Below are 19791 nucleotides of genomic sequence, written 5' to 3' on the forward strand. Positions count from 1 at the left end.
GAATGTGACTTTTTCATACGGTGTCCGTTTTGGACCCATGAGTACTTTTCGAAAAGGTAGTGACACTTTTGGATTCAACTTACGGCTTCACTACGATGCATGAGGAATTTCGGCCATTTGTGGAAGAATAAGCACTTGCTTATTTGGAACGCTTGGATTGTCGAATTTCGAAGAACTGAGCGTGACTTTTGCATAGGTGTTCATTTTTAGCCCATAAGTATTTTTTGAAAAGGTAGTGACCCTTTTGGATTGAACTCACCCTTTTCGTTGTGACATACGAGGGATTTTGGCAGTTTGTGGTTGATCAAACACTTTCTTATTTGGAATGCTCGGATTGTCGACGTTAGAAGAACTGAGCGTGACATTTGCATACTGTGTTCATTTTCGGCCCATAAGTACTTTTCGAAAAGATAGCGATCCTTTTTTATTGAACTCACCGCTTCACCGTGACGTATGAGCTATTTTGACCATTTGTGGAAGAACAAGCACTTGCTTATTTGGAACGCTTGGACTATCGGCGTTCGAAGAACTGAGGGTGACTTTTGCATATGGTGTCCGTTTTGGGGCAATAAGTACTTTTCGAAAAGGTAGCGACCCTTTTGGATTGAACTCACCCTTTTCGTCGCGACGTATGAGGGATTTCAATCATTTTTAGAAGAACAAGCACTTGCTTATTCGGAACGCTTGGATTGTCTGCGTTCGAAGAACTGAGCGTAACTTTTGCATATGGTGTCCGTTTTGGGCCCATAAGTACTTTTCGGAAAGGTAGCGACCCTTTTGGATTGAACTGACTGCTTCATCATGACATTTGAGGGATTTTGACCATTTGTGAAAGAACAAGCACTTACTTATTTAGAACCCTTGGATTGTCGACGTTCGAAGAACTGAGCCTGAGTTTTGTATACGGTGTTCGTTTTGGGCCCACAAGTACTTTTTAAAAAGGTAGCGATCCTTTTGGATTGAACTCATTACTTCAGGGATTTCGATCGTTTGTGGAAGAACAAGCACTAGCTTATTTGGAACGCTTGGTTTGTCGGCGTTCAGAGAACTGAGTGTGACTTTTGCATGCGTTATCCGTTCTGGGCCCATAAGTACTTTTCGAAAAGGTAGTGACCCTTTTGGATTGAACTCATCCTTTTCGTCACGATGTATGAGGGAGATTTCGACCATTTGTGGAAGAACAAGCACTTGCTTATTTGGAACGCTTGGATTTTCGACATTTGAAGAACTGAGTATGATCTCACCCTTTTCGTCTCCATGTGTGAGGGATTTCGACTGTTTGTGGAAGAACAAGCACTTGCTTATTTGGAACACTTGGATTGTTGACGTTCGGAGAAGTGGGCCTGACTTTTGGAAACGGTGTCCGTTTTGGAGCCATAAGTACTTTTCAGAAAGGTAGCGACTCTTTGGGATTGAACTCACCACTTCACCGTGGCGTATTAGGGATTTTGGCCATTCTTGGAAGAACAAGCACTTGCTTATATGGAACACTTGGATTGTCGGCGTTCGAAGGACTGAGCGTGACTTTTGCATAAGGTGTCCGTTTTGGGCCCATAAGTACTTTTCAGAAAGGTAGCAACCCTTTTGGATTCAACTCACCCTTTTCATTGCGATGTAATGGGGATTTTGATCATTTCTGGAAGTACAAGCACTTGTTTATTTGGAACGCTTGGATTGTCGGCGTTCGAAGAACTGAGAGTGACTTTTGCATACGGTGTATGTTTTGGGCCCATATATTATTTTCAAAAAAGTAGCAACCCTTTTGGATTGAACTCACCCTTTTCGCCATGACGTATGAGGAATTTTGGCTGTTTGTGGAAAAGCAAGCATTTGCTTATTTGGAACGCTTGGATTGTTGGGACTGAGTTTGACTTTTGCATATGGTGTCCGTTTTGGGCCCATAAGTACTTTTCGGAAAGGTAGCGACCCATTTGGATTGAACTCACCCTTTTCATCATGATGTAATCGGGATTTCGACCATTTCGAGAAGAATAAGCACTTGCTTATTTGGAACGCTTGGATTGTCGACGTTCGAAGAACTGAGAGTGACTTTTGCATACGGTGTCCATTTTGGGCCCATAAATACTTTTTGGAAAGGCAGCGAGCCTTTTGGATTGAACTCACCCGTTTCATCATGACATATGAGTGATTTTGGCTGTTTGTGGAAAAACAAGTACTTGCTTGTTTGGAACATTTGGATTATCGGCGTTCGAAGAACTGAGCGTGACTTTTGCATACAGTGTCCGTTTAGGGCCCATAAGTACTTTTCGAAAAGGTAGCGACCCTTTTGGATTGGACTCATCCTTTTCGTCGCGACGTATTAGGGATTTTGACCATTTGTGAAAGAACAAGCACTTGCTTATTTGGAAAGCTTGGATTGTCGACGTTCGAAGAACTGAGCGTAACTTTTGCATAAGGGAGCCATTTTAGGTCCATAATTACTTTTCAGAAAGGTAGTGATCCTTTTGGATTGAACTCACCCTTTTCGTCGCGATGTATGAGGGATTTTGGCCATTTTTGGATGATCAAGTACTTACTTATTTGGAACGGTCGGATTGTCAGCTTTTGAAGAACTAAGCGTGACTTTTGCATACGATGTTCGTTTTAGGCCCATAAGTACTTTTTGGAAAGGTAACGATCCTTTTGGATTGAACTCACCATTTTTATCGTGACGTATGAGGGATTTTGACCATTTTTGGAAGAACAAGCACTTGCTTATTTGGAACGCTTGGATTGTCGACGTTCGAAGAACTGAGCGTCACTTTTGCATATGATGTCCGTTTTGGGCCGAAAAGTACTTTTTGAGAAGGTAGTGACCCTTTTGGATTGAACTCATAGGTTTTTTATGACGTATGAGTGATTTAGTCTATTTGTCAAAGAACAAGAAATTACTTATTTGGAACGCTTGGATTGCTGGCGTTCAAAGACCTGAGAGTGACTTTTGCCTATGGTGTACATTTTGGGCCCATAAGTACTTTTCAGAAAGGTAGTGACCCGTTTGGATTGAACTCACCCTTTTCATCATGACGTATATGGGATTTTGGCCGTTTGTGGAAGAATAAGCACTTGCTTATTCAGAAGGCTTGGATTGTTTGCGTTTGAAGAATTGAACGTGACTTTTGCATGCGGTGTCTGTTTTAGGCCCATAAGTTTTTTCAGAAAGGTATCGACCCCTTTGGATTGAACTCACCACTTCATCGTGATATATGAGGGATATCAACCATTTGTGGAAGAACAAGCACTTGCTTATTCGGAACGCTAGGATTGTCGACATTCGAAGAATTGAGCGTGACTTTTGCATGTGGTGTCTGTTTTGGGCCCATAAGTACTTTTTGAAAAGATAACGATCCTTTTGGATTGAACTCATCGCTTCGTCGTGACGTATGAGCAATTTTGGCCATTTGTGAAAGAACAAGCACTTACTTATTTGGAACACTTGGACTATCGACGATCGAAGAACTGAGGGTGACTTTTGCATACGGTGTCCGTATTGTGCCAGTAAGTACTTTTCAAAAAGGTAGCGACCCTTTTGGATTGAACTCCCCCTTTTCGTCATAACGTATGAGGGATTTCAGCCATTTTTTGGAAGAACAAGCACTTGCTTATTCAAAATGCTTGGACTGTCTGCATTCGAAGAACTGAGCGTGACTTTTGCATACGGTGTCCATTTTGGGCCCATAAGTGCTTTTCGAAAAGGTAGCGACCCTTTTGGATTGAACTCATTGCTTTACTGTGATGTTTGAGGGATTTTGACCATTTGTGAAAGAACAAGCACTTGCTTATTTGGAACGCTTGGCTTGTCGGAGTTCGAAGAACTGAGCTTGAGTTTTGCATACGGTGTCCATTTTGGGCCTATAAGTACTTTTCAGAATGGTAGCAATCCTTTTGGATTGAACTCATCGCTTCATCCTGACATTTGAGGGATTTCAACCATTTGGGAAAGAACAAGCACTTGCTTACTTGGAACGCTTGGATTGTCGGCGTTCAAAGAACTGAGGGTGACTTTTGCATACAGTGTCCGTTTTGGGGCCATATGTACTTTTCGAAAAGATAGCGACCCTTTTGGATTGAACTCACCCTTTTCGTCACGACGTATGAGGGATTTTAGCCATTTATTGAAGAATAAGCACTTGCTTATTTGGAACGCTTGGATAGTAGGCATTCGAAGAACTGAGCATGACTTTCGCATACGGTGTCCATTTCAGGCCCATAAGTACGTTTCAGAAAGGTAGCGACCCTTTTGGATTGATCTCACCCCTTTTCTCTACACGTGTGAGGGATTTTGGCTATTTGTGGAAGAACAAGCACTTGCTTATTTGGAACGCTTGGATTGTCGACGTTCGGAGAACTAGGCGTGACTTTTGGAAACGGTGTCCGTTTTGGAGCCATAAGTACTTTTTGGAAAGGTAGCGACTCTTTGGGATTGAACTCACCGCTTTATCGTGAGATATTAGGGATTTCAGCCGTTCTTAGAAGAACAAGCACTTGCTTACATGGAACGCTTGGATTGCCGACATTCGAAGGACTGAGCGTGACTTTTACATACGGTGTCCGTTTTGGGCCCATAAGTACTTTTCAAAAAGGTAGCAACCCTTTTGGATTGAACTCACCCTTTTCATCATGATGTAATGGGGATTTTGACCGTTTCTCGGAGAACAAGCACTTGGTTATTTGGAACGCTTGGATTGTCGGCGTTCGAAGAATTAAACTTGAGTCTTGCATACGGTGTCCATTTTGGGCCAATAAGCACTTTTCGTAAAGGTAGCAACCCTTTTGGATTGAACTCACCCTTTTTGTCATGACATATGTGGGATTTCAACCATTTTTGGATGAACAAGTACTTTCTTATTCGGAACGCTTGGATTGTCTGCGTTCGAAGAACTGAGCGTGACTTTTGTATACGATGTCCATTTTGGGCCCATAAGTGCTTTCGGAAAGGTAGCGACCCTTTTGGATTGAACTCACTGCTTCACAGTGACGTTTGAGGGATTTTGACCATTTGTGAAAGAACAAGCACTTGCTAATTTGGAACGCTTGGCTTGTCAATGTTCAAAGAACTGAGGGTGACTTTTGCATACAGTGTCTACTTTTTGGAAAGGTAGCGACCCTTTTGGATTGAACTCACCCTTTTCATCACGACATGTAAAGGATTTCAGTCATTTGTGGAAGAACAAGCACTTGCTTATTTGGAATGCTTGGATAGTAGGCGTTTGAAGAACTGAGCATGACTTTCACATATGGTGTCCGTTTCAGGCCCATAAGTACTTTTTCAGAAAGGTAGCGACCCTTTTGGATTGATCTCACCCTTTTTGTCTGCACGTGCTAGGGATTTCGACTGTTTGTGGAAGAACAAGCACTTGCTAATTTGGAACGCTTGGCTTGTCGGCGTTTGAAGAACTGAGCTTGAGTTTTGCATACGGTGTCTGTTTTCGGCCCATAAGGACTTTTTGGAAAGGTAGCGATCCTTTTGGATTGAACTCATCACTTCATCGTGACATATGAGGGATTTCAACCATTTGTGGAAGAACAAGCACTTGCTTACTTGGAACGCTTGGATTGTCAGCGTTCAAAGAACTGAGGGTGACTTTTGCATACGGTGTCTACTTTTCGGAAAGGTAGCGACCCTTTTGGATTGAACTCACCCTTTTTGTCACGACGTGTAAAGGATTTCAGTCATTTGTGGAAGAACAAGCACTTGCTTATTTGGAATGCTTGGATAGTAGGCGTTCGAAGAACTGAGCATGACTTTCACATACGGTGTCCGTTTCAGGCCCATAAGTACTTTTTCAGAAAGGTAGCGACCCTTTTGGATTGATCTCACCCTTTTTGTCTGCACGTGCAAGGGATTTCGACTATTTGTGCAAGAACAAGCACTTGCTCAATTGGAACGCTTGGATTGTCGACGTTTGGAGAACTGTGCGTGACTTTGGGAAACGGTGTCCCTTTTTGAGCCATAAGTACTTTTCGAAAAGGTAGTGACTCTTTGGATTGAACTCACCGCTTCACCATGATATATTAGGGATTTTGGCCGTTCTTGGAAGAACAAGCACTTGCTTACATGGAACGCTTGGATAGTCGACGTTCGAAGGACTGAGAGTGAATTTTGCATATGGTGTCCGTTTAGGGCCCATACGTACTTTTCGGAAAGGTAGTAACCCTTTTGGATTGAGCTCGCCCTTTTCATCATGATGTAATAGTGATTTTGACCGCTTCAAGAAGAACATGCACTTGCTTATTTAGAACGCTTGGATTGTCGGCGTTCGAAGAACTGAGAGTGACTTTTGCATACGGTGTACGTTTTGGGCCCATAAATTGTTTTCGAAAAGGTAGCGAGCCTTTTGGATTGAACTCACCCTTTTCATCATGACGTGTGAGGGATTTTGGCTATTTGTGGAAGAAGAAGCACTTGCTAATTTGGAACGCTTGTACTCTCGACGTTCGAAGGATTGAGCGTGACTTTTGCACACGGGGTCCGTTTTAGGCCCATAAGTACTTTTCGAAAACGTAGCGACCCTTTTGGATTGAACTCACCCTTTTTGTCATGATGTAATAGGAATTTTGACCGTTTCGAGAAGAACAAGCACTTGCTTATTTGGAAATCTTGGATTGTCGGCATTCAAAGAACTGAGAGTGACTTTTGCATACGGTTTCCCTTTTGGGCCCACAAACACTTTTCGGAAAGGCAACGACCCTTTTGGATTGAAGTCACCCTTTTCGTCACAACATATGAGTGATTTTGGCTAGTTGTGGAAGAACAAGCACTTGCTTATTTGGAACGCTTGGATTGTCAGCGTTCGAAGAACTAAACGTGACTTTTGCATACGGTGTCCGTTTCAGGCCCATGAGTACTTTTCGAAAAGGTAGCAACTTTTTTGGGTTGAACTCACCCTTGTCATCACAACGTATGAGGGATTTCGACCATTTGTGGAAGAACAAGCACTTGCTTATTTGGAATGCTTGGATTGTCGATGTTCGAAGAACTGAGAGTGACTTTTACATAAGGGAGCCATTTTGGGCTCATAATTACTTTTCGAAGAGGGAGCGACCCTTTGTGATTGAACTCACCCTTTTCATCGCGACGTACAAGGGATTTTGGCCATTTGTGAATGATCAAGTACTTGCTTATTTGGAATGCTTGGATTGTCAGCCTCGAAGAACTGAGCGTGACTTTTGCATACGGTGTCCATTTTAGTTCGGAAAGGTAGTGACCCATTTGGATTGAACTCACCATTTTGTTGTAACGTATGAGGGAGTTTGGCCATTTTTGGAAGAACAAGCACTTGTTTATTCGGAACGTTTGGATTGTCTATGTTCGAAGAACTGAGCGTGACTTTTGCATATGGTGTCCGTTTTGGGCCCATAAGTACTTTTTGGAAAGGTATCGACCCCTTTAGAATGAACTCATTTCTTCATCATGATGTATGAGGGATATCAACCATTTGTGGAGGAACAAGCACTTGCTTATTCGGAACACTTGGACTGTCGGCGTTCGAAGAACTGAGCGTGGCTTTGCATGCGGTGTCTGTTTTGGGCCCATAATTACTTTTCGAAAAGGTACCGACCCTTTTGGATTGAACCCACCACTTTTTCGTGACGTACTAGGGATTTTAGCCATTTTTGGAAGAACAAGTACTTGCTTATTTGGAACGCTTGGATTGTCGACGTTCGAAGAACTGAGAGTGACTTTTGCATACGTGTCCGTTTTGGGCCCATAAATACTTTTTGGAAAGGCAGTGATCCTTTTGGATTGAACGCACCCTTTTCGTCACAACGTAAGAGTGATTCTAGCTGTTTGTGGAAGAACAAGCACTTGCTTATTTGAAACAATTAGATTGTCGGCCTTCGAAGAACTGAGTGTGACTTTTGCATACGGTGTCCGTTTTGGGCCCATAAGTACTTTTCGAAAAGGTAGCGCCCCTTTTGGATTGAACTCATCCTTTTCGTCATGACGTATGAGGAATTTTGGCCATTTGTGAAAGAACAAGCTCTTGCTTATTCGGAACGCTTGGATTGTCGGCGGTCGAACAACTGAGTATGACTTTCGCATACGGTGTCCGTTTTGGGCCCATAAGTACTTTTCGAAAAGGTAGCGACCCTTTTGGATTGAACTCATCCTTTTCGTCATGACGTATGAGGAATTTTGGCCATTTGTGAAAGAACAAGCTCTTGCTTATTCGGAACGCTTGGATTGTCGACGTTCGAAGAACTGAGCGTGACTTTTGTATATGGTGTCCGTTTTGGTCCCATAAGTACTTTTTGAAAAGGTATCGACCCTTTTGGATTGAACTTATCTCTTCGTCGTAACTTAAGAGGAATATCGGCCATTTCTTGAAGAACAAGCACATGCTTATTTGGAATGCTTGGATTTTCGGCGTTCGAAGAACTGAGCGTGACTTTTGCATACGGTTTCCTTTTTGGACCCACAAGTACTCTTCGGAAAGGTAGCTATCCTTTTGGATTGAACTCACCCTTTTTGTCACGATGTATGAGGGATTTCAATTGTTTGTAGAAGAACAAGAACTTGCTTATTCGAAACGCTTGGATTGTAGGCGTTCGAAGAATTGAGCGCGACTTTTGCATATGGTGTTCATTTTGGACCCATAAGTACTTTTCGGAAAGGTAGGGGCCCTTTTGGATTGAACTCGCGTTCGAAGAACTGAGCGTGATTTTTGCATATGGTTTCCGTTTTGGGCCCATAAGTACTTTTCGAAAAGGTAGCTACCCTTTTGGATTGAACTCACCTTTTTCATCATGATGTATGATGGATTTCGACCATTTATAGAAGAACAAGCACATATTTATTCGAAACGCTTGGATTGTCGACGTACGAAGAACTGAGTGTGACTTTTGCATACGGCGTCTGTTTTGGGCCCATAAGTACTTTTCGGAAAGGTAGCAACCCTTTTGGATTGAACTCACCATTTCACTGTAATGTATCTAGGATTTTTGCCATTTTTGGATGAACAAGCACTTACTTATTTGGAATGCTTGAAGTGTCGACGTTCGAAGAACTGAGCGTGACTTTTGCATATGGTGTCTGTTTCGGGCCCATAAAGTACTTTTTGGAAAGGTAGCGACCCTTTTGGATTGAACTCAACGCTTTCTTGAGACGTACGAGGGATTTTAATCGTTTGTCGAAGAATAAGCACTTGCTTATTTGGAATGCTTGGATTGTCGGCATTCGAAGAACTGAGCGTGACTTTTGTATACGGTGTCTGTTTTGGGCCCATATGTACTTTTTGAAAAGGTAGCAATCCTTTTGGGTTGAACTCATCGCTACGTCATGACGTACAAGGGATTTCGGCCATTTGTGGGTTGAACTCACCCTTTTCGTTGCTACGTGTGAGGGATTTCGACCATTTGTGGAAGAACAAGCACTTGTTTATTTGGAACGCTTGGATTGTCGACGTTCCGAGAGTAGAGCATGACTTTTGGAAATGGTGTCTGTTTTGGGCCCATAAGTACTTTTCAGAAAGGTAGCGACTCTTTGGGATTGAACTCACCACTTTGTCGTGACGTATGAAGGATTTCAGCCTTTTTGGAAGAACAAGCACTTGCTTATTTGGAACGCTTGGATTGTCGGCATTCGAAGAACTGAGCGTGACTTTTGCATACGGTGTCCGTCTTGAGCCCACAAGTACTTTTTGGAAAAGGTAGAGACCCTTTGATTGAACTCACCCTTTTCCTCACGACATATGAGGGATTTTGGCCATTTGTGGAAGAACAAGCACTTGCTTATTTGGAACGCTTGGATTGTCAGCGTTCGAAGAACTAAGTGTGACTTTTACATACGGTGTCCGTTTTGGGCCCGTAAGCAATTTTCGAAAAGGCAAGGACCCTTTTGGATTGAACTCATCACTTTTCATTATGACGTATGAGTGATTTCGGATGTCTATGGAAGAACAAGCACTTGCTTATTTTGAACACTTGGATTGTCTGTGTTCGAAGAACTGAGCGTGAGTTTTGCAAACGGTGTCCATTTTTGTCCCATGAGTACTTTTTGGAAAGGTATCGACCCTTTTGGATTGAACTAAATGCTTCATTGTGACATATGAGGGATATCAGCCATTTGTGGAAGAACAAGCACTTGCTTATTTGGAACGCTTGGATTGTCGGCGTTCGAAGAACTAAGCGTGACTTTTGTATACAGTGTCCGTTTTGGGCCCATAAGTACTTTTCGAAAAGGCAACGACCTGTTTGGATTGGACACAAGGCTTCGTCATGATTTATGAGGGATTTCGAGCATTTGTGGAAGAACAAGCACTTGCTTATTCTGGATGCTCGGATTGTTGGCTTTCGAAGAACTGAGCGTGACTTTTGCATACGGTGTTCATTTTGGGTCCATAAGTACTTTTAGGAAAGGTAGTGACCCTTTTGGATTGAACTCACCCTTTTCATCACGACGTATGAGGGATTTCGGCCATTTGTGGATGATCAAGCAATTGCTTATTTGGAACACTTGGATTGTCGGCCTTCGAAGAACTAAGCGTGACTTTTGCATACGATGTCCGTTTTGGGCCCATAAGTACTTTTCGAAAAGGTAGCAACCCTTTTGGAATGAATTCACCCTTTTCATCGTGATGTACGAGAGATTTTGGCCGTTTGTGGAAGAACAAGCACTTGTTTGTTTGGAACGCTTGGATTGTCGGTGTTTGAAGAACTGAGCGTGACTTTTGCGTACGGTGTCCATTTTGGACCCATAAGTACTTTTCGAAAAGGTAGCGACCCTTTTGGATTGAACTCACTACTCCGCCGTGACGTATGAGGGATTTTACCCACTTGTGGAAGAACAAGCACTTGCTTATTTGGAAAGCTTGGACTGTCGGCGTTCGAAGAACTGAGGGTGACTTTTGCATACAGTGTCCATTTTTGGCCCATAAGTACTTTTTGGAAGGGTAGCAACCCTTTTGGATTAAACTCACATTTTTCATCACGACGTATGAGGAATTTTAATTGTTTCTGTAAGAACAAGCACTTCCTTATTTGGAACGCATGGATTGTTGGCGTTCGAAGAACTGAGCGTGACTTTTGCATACGATGTCCGTTTTAGGCCCATAAGTACTTTTTGAAATGGTAGCAATCGTTTTGGATTGAACTCATCGCTTCGTCATGAGGTACGAGGGATTTTGGTCATTTGTGGATTGAACTCACCCTTTTCGTTGCTACGTGTGAGGAATTTCGGTCATTTGTGGAAGACCAATCACTTGCTTATTTGGAACGCTTGGATTGTCGGCGTTCCGAGAATAGAGCATGACTTTTGGAAACGGTGTCCATTTTAGGCCCATAAGTACTTTTCAAAATGGTAGTGACTCTTTAGGATTGAACTCACCACTTTGTCGTGACGTATGAAGGATTTTGGCCTTTTTGGAATAACATGCACTTGCTTATTTGGAACTCTTGGATTGTCGGCGTTCGAAGAACTGAGCGTGACTTCTGCATACAGTGTCCGTTTTGAGCCCACAAGTACTTTTTGGAAAGGTAGGCACCCTTTTTTATTGAACTCACCCTTTTCCTCGCGACGTATGAGGGATTTTGGCCATTTGTGGAAGAACAAGCACTTGCTTATTTGGAACGCTTGGATTGTCAGCGTTCGAAGAACTGAGTGTGACCTTTGCATACAGTGTCTGTTTTAGTCCCATAAGCACTTTTCGGAAAGGCAGTTACCCTTTTGGATTGAACTCATCGCTTTTTGTCATGACGTATGAGTGATTTTGGATGTTTGCGGAAGAACAAGCCCTTGTTTATTTGGAACGCTTGGATTGTCTGTGTTCGAAGAACTGAGCGTGAGTTTTACATACGGTGTCCGTTTTCATCCCATAAGTACATTTTGGAAAGGTATCGACCCTTTTGAACTCACCACTTCGTCATGACATATGAGAGATATCAGCCGTTTGTGGAAGAACAAGCACTTGCTTATTTGGAACACTTGGATTGTCGGCATTCGAAGAATTGAGCGTGACTTTTGCATACAGTGTCCGTTTTGGGCCCATAAGCGCTTTTCGAAAAGGCAGCGACCCATTTGGATTGAATTCACCCTTTTCATTGCGACGTACGTGGGATTTTGGCCGTTTGTGAAAGAACAAGCACTTGTTTGTTTGGAATGCTTGGATTGTCGGCGTTCGAAGAACTGAGCGTGACTTTTGTATACGGTGCCCATTTTGGACCCATAAGTACTTTTCGGAAAGGTAGCGACCCTTTTGGATTGAACTCACAACTTTGCCATGATGTATGAGGGATTTCGACCAGTTGTGGAAGAACACGCACCTGCTTATTTGGAAAGCTTGGACTGTCGGCATTCGAAGAACTGAGGGTGACTTTTGCATACGGTGTCCGTTTTTGCCCCATAAGTACTTTTCGAAAAGTTAGCGACCCCTTTGGATTGAACTCACCCTTTTCATCACGATGTATGAGTGATTTTGATAGTTTGTAGAAGAACAAGCACTTGCTTATTTGTAACGCTTGGATTGTCGGTGTTTGAAGAACTGAGTGTGACTTTTGCATACGGTGTCCGTTTTGGGCCCATAAGTACTTTTCGGAAAGGTAGCGACCCCTTTGGATTGAACTCAATGCTTTGCCATGATGTATGAGGGATTTTTTCCATTCGTCGAAGGACAAGCACTTGCTTATTTGGAACGCTAGGATTGTCGACATTCGAAGAACTGAGAGTGACTTTTGCATACGGTGTCCGTTTTGGGCCCATAAGTACTTTCCGGAAAGGTAGTGACCCTTTTGGATTGAACTCACCCTTTTCATCATGATGTATGAGTGATTTCGATAGTTTGTGGAAGAACAAACACTTACTTATTTTGAACGCTTAGATTGTTGACGTTCCAAGAACTGAACGTGACTTTTCCATACGGTATCCGTTGTTGGCCCATATGCACTTTTTGGAAAGGCAGCGCCCCTTTTGGATTGAACTCACCCTTTTCATCATGATATAATAGGGATTTTGACTATTTCTAGAAGAACAACCACTTGCTTATTTGGAATGCTTGGGTTGTCGACGTTCGAAGAACTGAGAGTGAGTTTTGCATACGGTGCTCGGTTTGGGCCCATAAATACTTTTCAAAAAGGCAGCGACCCTTTTGGATTGAACTCACCCTTTTCATCATGACATATGAGTGATTTCGATAGTTTGGGAAAGAACAAGCACTTGCTTATTTGGAACACTTGGATTATCGGCGTTCGAAGAACTGAGCATGACTTTTGCATACAGTGTCCGTTTTGGGCCCATAAGTACTCTTCGAAAAGGTAGCGACCCTTTTGGATTGAACTCACTCATTTTGTCATGGCATATGAGGGATTTTGGCCGTTTGTGGGAGAACAAGCACTTGCTTATTTGGAACGCTTGGATTGTCTGCGTCCAAAGAACTGAGCGTGACTTTTGCATACAGCGTATGTTTTGGGCCCATAAGTACTCTAGGAAAAGGTAGCTACCCTTTTGAATCGAACTCACCCTTTTCATCGCGATGTATGAGGGATTTCGATCCTTTGTAGAAGAACAAGCACTTGATTATTCAAAATGCTCGGATTGTCGGCATTCGAAGAAGTGAGCGTAACGTTTCCATACGGTGTCCGTTTTGAGTCCCTAAGTACTTTTTGGAAAGGTAGCGACCCTTTTGGATTGAACTCACTACTTTTTCGAGACGTACGAGGGATTTCAGCCATTTGTTGAAAAATAAGCACTTGCTTATTTGGGACGTTTGGATTGTCGACGTTCGAAGAACTGAGAGTGAGTTTGGCATACGGCTTCCGTTTTGGGCTCATAAGTACTTTTCGGAAAGGTAGTGACCCTTTTTGATTGAACTGACCCTTTTTGTTACGATGTATGAGGGATTTTGACCATTTGTGGAATAACAAGTACTTGCTTGTTCAGAACGCTTGGATTGTCGGCGTTCGAAGAACCGAGCGTAACTTTTGCATACGGTGTCCATTTTGGGCACATAAGTACTTTTCGAAAAGCTATCGACCATTTTGGATTGAACTCACCACTTTATCATGATGTATGAGGGATGTCGACAATTGGTGGAAGAACAAGCACTTGCTTATTTGGAACGCTTGGATTGTCGACGTTCGAAGAACTGAGCATGACTTTTACATACGGTATCCGTTTTGGGCCCATAAGTACTTTTTGGAAAGGCAGTGACCCTTTTAGATTGAACTCACCCTTTTCATCTTCATGTAGTAGGGATTTTGACCATTTCTAGAAGAACAAGCACTCGCTTATTTGGAACGCTTGGATTATCGGCGTTCGAAGAACTGAGAGTGACTTTTGAATACGGTGTACGTTTTGGGCCCATAAATACTTTTCGAAAAGGCAGTGACCCTTTTGGATTGTCTCACCCTTTTCATCACGACGTATGAGCGATTTTGGTAGTTTGTGGAAGAATAGGCCCTTGCTTATTTGGAACGCTTAGACTGTCGGCGTTCGAAGAATTGAGCTTGACTTTTGTATACGGTTTCTATTTTGGGCCCATAAGCACTTTTCGGAGAGGTAGCGACCCTTTTGGATTGAACTCACCCTTTTTGTCACGACATATGAGGGATTTCGGCCATTTGTGGAAGAACAAGCACTTGCTTATTTGGAACGCTTGGATTGTCGACGTTCGAAGAACTGAGCGTGACTTTTACATACGTGTCCGTTTTGGGCCCATAAGTACTCTTCGGAAAGGTAGCTACCCTTTTGGATCAAACTCACCATTTTCATCGCGATGTATGATGGATTTCGGTTGTTTGTAGAAGAACAAGCACTTGCTTGCTCGGAAAGCTCGGATTGTCGGCATTCAAAGAACTGAGCGTGACTTTGGCATACGGTGTCCGTTTTGGGCCGTAAGTACTTTTCGAAAAGGTAGCAACCCTTTTGGATTGAACTCACCGCTTTGCCATGACGTACAAGGGATTTTGGCCATTTTTTGAAGAACAAGCACTTACTCATTTGGAATGCTTGAATTGTCGGCATTCGAAGAACTAAGAGTGACTTTTGCATACGGTGTCCGTTTTGGGCCCATAAGTACTTTTCAAAAAGGTAGTGACCCTTTTTTATTGACCTCACCATTTTCGTCACAATGTATGAGGATTTTTGACCATTTGTGGAAAAACTAGCACTTGCTTATACGGAACGCTTGGATTGTAGGCGTTCGAAGAACTGAGTGTGACTTTTGCATACGGTGTCTGTTTTGGGTGCATAAGTACTTTTTAAAAAGGTATCGACCCTTTTGGATTGAACTCACCACTTCATCGTGATGTATGAGGGATATTAACAGTTGGTGGAAGAACAAGTACTTGCTTATTTGGAACGCTTGGATTGTCGACGTTCGAAGAACTGAGCGTGACTTTTGTATGCGGTGTCCATTTTGGGCCCATAATTACTTTTTTGAAAGGCAGCGACCCTTTTAGATTGAACTCACCCTTTTCATCGTCATGTAATAGGGATTTTGACCATTTCTAGAAGACCAATTAGAATGCTTGGATTGTCGGCGTTCAAAGAACCGAGCGTCACTTTTGCATACGGTGTCCGTTTTGGGCATATAAGTACTTTTCGAAAAGGTGTCGACCCTTTTGCATTGAACTCACCCTTTTTCGTCATGATGTATGAGGGATTTTGACCGTTTGTGGGAGAACAAGCCCTTGCGTATTTGGAATGCTTGGATTGTCGACGTTTGAAGAACTAAGCGTGACTTTTGAATGCGATGTCCGTTTTGGGCCCATATGTACTTTTTGAAAAGGTAGCGACCCTTTTGGATTGAACTCACCACTTCACCATGACGTATGAGGGATTTTGTCCATTTTTGGACGAACAAGTACTTGCTTATATGGAACGCTTGGACTGTCAGTGTTTAGCTGTCGGTGTTCAAAGAACTCAGCGTGACTTTAACATATAGTGTCTGTGTTGGGCCCATAAGTACTTTTCGGAAAGCTAGCGACCCTTTCGGATTGAACTCACCCTTTTCATCGTAACGTATGAGGGATTTTGGCCATTTGTGAAAGAAAAAGCACTTGCTTATTTGGAACGCTTGGATTGTCGGCGTTCGAAGAACTGAGCGTGACTTTTGCATACGTGCCCGTTTTGGGCCCATAAGTACTCTTCGGAAAGGTAGCTACCCTTTTGGATCGAACTCACCATTTTCATCACAATGTATGATGGATTTCGGTTGTTTTTAGAAGAACAAGCACTTGCTTTTTCGGAAAGCTCGGATTGTCGGCATTCGAAGAACTGAGCGTGACTTTGGCATACGGTGTTCGTTTTGGACCCGTAAGTACTTTTCGAAAAGGTAGCGACCCTTTTGGATTGAACTCACCGCTTTTCCATGACGTACAAGGGATTTTGACCATTTGTCGAAGAATAAGCACTTACTTATTTGGAATGCTTGGATTGTCGGCGTTCGAAGAACTAAGAGTGACTTTTGTATACGGTGTCCATTTTGGGTCCATAAGTACTTTTCAGAAAGGTAGCGACCCTTTTTTATTGACCTCACCATTTTCATCACAATGTATGAGGATTTTTGACCATTTGTGGAATAACAAGCACTTGCTTATACGGAACGCTTGGATTGTAGGCATTCGAAGAACCGAGTGTGACTTTTGCATACGGTGTCCATTTTGGGCGCATAAGTACTTTTCAAAAAGGTATCGACCCTTTTAGATTGAACTCACCACTTCATCGTGATGTATTAGGGATATTAACAGTTGGTGGAAGAACAAGTACTTGTTTATTTGGAACGCTTGGATTGTCGACGTTCGAAGAACTGAGTGTGACTTTTGTATGCGGTGTCCATTTTGCGCCCATAAGTACTTTTTGGAATGGCACCGACCCTTTTAGATTGAACTCACCCTTTCCATCGTGATGTAATAGGGATTTTGACCATTTCTAGAAGAACAATTGGAATGCTTTGATTGTCGGCGTTCAAAGAACCGAGCCTGACTTTTGCATACGGTGTCCGTTTTGGGCACAAAAGTACTTTTCGAAAAGGTATCGACCCTTTTGCATTGAACTCACCCTTTTCGTCATGACGCATGAGGGATTTCGGCCGTTTGTGGAAGAACAAGCACTTGCTTATTTGGAACACTTGGATTGTCGATGTTCGAAGAACTTAGCGTGACTTTTGAATGCGATGTCCGTTTTGGGCCCAAATGTACTTTTTGAAAAGGTAGCGACCCTTTTAGATTGAACTCACCACTTCGCCATGACGTATGAGGGATTTTGTCCATTTTTAGAAGAACAAGTACTTGCCTATATGGAACGCTTGGACTGTCGGTGTTCAGCTATCGGTGTTCAAAGAACTCAGCGTAACTTTAACATATAGTGTCTGTGTTTGGCCCATAAGTACTTTTCGGAAAGCTAGCGACCCTTTCGGATTGAACTCACCCTTTTCATCGTAACGTATGAGGGATTTTGGCCATTTGTGGAAGAAAAAGCACTTGCTTATTTGGAACACTTGGATTGTCGACGTTCGAAGAACTGAGCGTGACTTTTACATACGGCGTTCGTTTTAGGCCCATAAGTACTTTTTGGAAAGTTAGCGACCCTTTTCGATTGAACTCACCCTTTTTGTTGTGATGTAATAAGGATTTTGACCATTTCTAGAAGAACAAGCACTGGCTTATTTGGAACGCTTGGATTGTCGGCGTTCGAAGGACTGAGAGTGACTTTGCATACGGTGTCCGTTTTGGGCCCATAAATACTTTTTGGAAAGGCAGTGAACCTTTTGGATTGAGTCCACCCTTCTCGTCACGACGTATGAGTGATTTTGATAGTTTGTGGAAGCACAAGTACTTGCTCATTTGTAACGCTTGGATTGTCGTTGTTCGAAGAACTAAGTATGACTTTTGCATACGGTGTCCGTTTTGGGCCCATAAGTACTTTTCGGAAAGGTAGTGATCGTTTGGATTGAACTCACCGCTTTATCGTGATGTACGAGGGATTTTTGCCATTCATCGAAGAACAAGCACTTACTTATTTGGAACGCTTGGATTGTCGGCGTTCGAAGAACTGAGAGTGACTTTTGCATACGTGTCCGTTTTGGGCCAATAAGTACTTTTCAAAAAGGTAGCGACCCTTTTGGATTGAACTCACCCTTTTCTTCACGATGTATGGGGGATTTCGGCCATTTGCAAAAGAACAAGCACTTGCTTATCCGGAAAGCTTGGATTATCGGCGTTCAAAGAATCGAGCTTGACCTTTGCATATGGTGTCCGTTTTGGGCACATGAGTACTTTTCGAAAAGGTGTCAACCCTTTTGGATTGAACTCACTGCTTTATCCTAACGTATGAAAGATATTGGTAGTTGGTGGAAGAACAAACACTTACTTATTTGGAACGCTTGGATTGTCGACGTACGAAGAACAGAACGTGACTTTTGCATACGGTATCCGTTTTGGACCCATATGTACTTTTTGGAAAGGCAGTGACCCTTTTGGATTGAACCCACCCTTTTCATCATGATATAATAGGGATTTTGACTATTTCTAGAAGAACAAGCACTTGCTTATTTGGAACGCTTGGATTGTCGGCGTTCGATGAACTAAGAGTGATTTTTGCATACGGTGTTCGTTTTGGGCCCATAAATACTTTTTAGAAAGGCAGTGATTTCGATAGTTTGTGGAAGAACAAGCACTTGCTTATTTGGAATGCATGGATTGTCGGTGTTCGAAGAACTAGCATGACTTTTGGATACGATGTCCATTTTGGGCCCATAAGTACTTTTCAAAAAGGTAGCTGCCCTTTTAGATAGAACTCACACTTTTTGTGGTGGCATATGAGGGATTTCGACCATTTGTGGAAGAACAAGCACTTGCTTATTTGGAACGCTTGGATTGTCGGCGTTCGAAGAACTAAGCGTGACTTTTGAATACAGTGTCCGTTTTGGGCCCATAAGTACTCTCGGAAAGGTAGCTACCCTTTTGAATCGAACTCACCCTTTTCATCATGATGTATGAGGGATTTTGATCATTTGTAGAAGAACAAGCACTTGCTTGTTCGAAATGCTCGGATTGTCGACATTCGAAGAACTGAGCGTGACTTTTGCATACGGTGTCCGTTTTGAGCCCATAAGTACTTTTTGAAAAGGTAGCGACCCTTTTGGATAGAACTCACCACTTTGTCGTGACATACAAGGGATTTCAGCCATTTTTGGAAGAACAAGCACTTGCTTATTTGGAACGCTTGGATTGTCGGCGATCAAAGAACTGAGCGTAACTTTTGCATACTGTGTCTAGTTTGGGCCCATAAGCACTTTTTGGAGAGGTAGTGACCCTTTTGGATTGAACTCACCCTTTTTGTCATGACATATGAGGGATTTTAACCATTTGTGGAAGAACAAGCACTTGCTTATTTAGAACGCTTGGATTGTCGGCGTTTGAAGAACTGAGCGTGACTTTTGCATACGGTGTCCGTTTTGGGCCCATAGGTACTCTTCGGAAAGGTAGCGACCCTTTTGGATAAAACTCATCGCTTTATCGTGACGTACAAGGGATTTCAGCCATTTGTCAAAGAATAAGCACTTGCTTATTTGGAGCGCTTGAATTGTCGGTGTTTGAAGAACTGAGAGTGACTTTTGTATACGGTGTCCGTTTGGGGGCCATAAGTACTTTTTGGAACGGTAACGACCCTTTTTGATTGAACTCACCCTTTTTGTCGTGATGTATGTGGGATTTCGACCATTTTTGGAATAAAAAGCACTTCCTAATACGGAACGCTTGGATTGTAGGCGTTCGAAGAACCGAGTGTGACTTTTGCATACGGTGTCCGTTTTGGGCACATAAGTACTTTTCGAAAAGGTATCGACCCTTTTG

The sequence above is a fragment of the Olea europaea genome, chromosome 1, assembly GCF_002742605.1.
Source record: "Olea europaea var. sylvestris chromosome 1, O_europaea_v1, whole genome shotgun sequence".
In the NCBI taxonomy this organism is placed as follows: domain Eukaryota; kingdom Viridiplantae; phylum Streptophyta; class Magnoliopsida; order Lamiales; family Oleaceae; genus Olea; species Olea europaea.